We start from the raw sequence: 807 nt of genomic DNA, 5'->3' as shown, positions 1-807 counted from the left end.
AGAAAAGCCATGTGCATGTTTCGAGCTGCTGCATTTCCGGCAATTTGTCACAAAGCAGCAGCTGACGGACACACTTCCTCTGCATTGCCCTCCCGCCCGCTCTCCCGCCATGGGCTTTCCGCATGCTTTGTTCTGACTGTCCGAGCATCTGTTCCTTCCACCGGGCACTTGCTGAATCCTTATTTATCCTTCGGAATTCAGCCACCTCATCCCTCCCTCAGGAAGCCCCCTCGGACCCCCGTCTAGATCGGAGTGCAGAGTCCCATGGATAGATCTGTTTTTGAGCCTTTATTGTTGCTGTAATTTTAAATTATTTCGGCCTCTGCCAGTAAGGTTCAAGCTCTGTGAGCTCAGAGAATCACATCTGCCTCATTCAGGGTTGGGTACCCAGCACCGGGCAACCAGGTCATACGTATCAGACAGATGGAGAGGCGAATGAATGGTGCTTCTATATTCGCTGCTAAATGGCAGGAGGGCCCCTCCTGTGCCCTAATGATGATGATGACAAGACAACTTGGAGAACACAGGAATCCTTAGAAAACCCGCGGCGCGGGGGCAGCAGGGGCAGCCGGGGTTGAATGAACTTAGTGTGTGTGCTTGGGGTGGGGGGGCGTCAATGAGCTCACACACTCAATTTGAGTTTCCAGCCTTAATCACCGAAGTGAATCTTGGTGTCTTTGTCCCCAAAACATTTCATCAAGCGATTCTTAGAGATTCTTGGCTCCTCGGAAGGCAATTCAGCTCAAGTGTGAGAATAAAGGGGCGAGTGTTATGCAGCCTCGCTCCCCGCCCGCCCCGTGCCCCGCC

Source organism: Myotis brandtii, unplaced genomic scaffold, assembly GCF_000412655.1.
Source record: "Myotis brandtii unplaced genomic scaffold, ASM41265v1 scaffold122, whole genome shotgun sequence".
NCBI classification, from domain to species: Eukaryota; Metazoa; Chordata; class Mammalia; order Chiroptera; family Vespertilionidae; genus Myotis; species Myotis brandtii.
Note: the sequence above shows the minus strand (reverse complement) of the source record.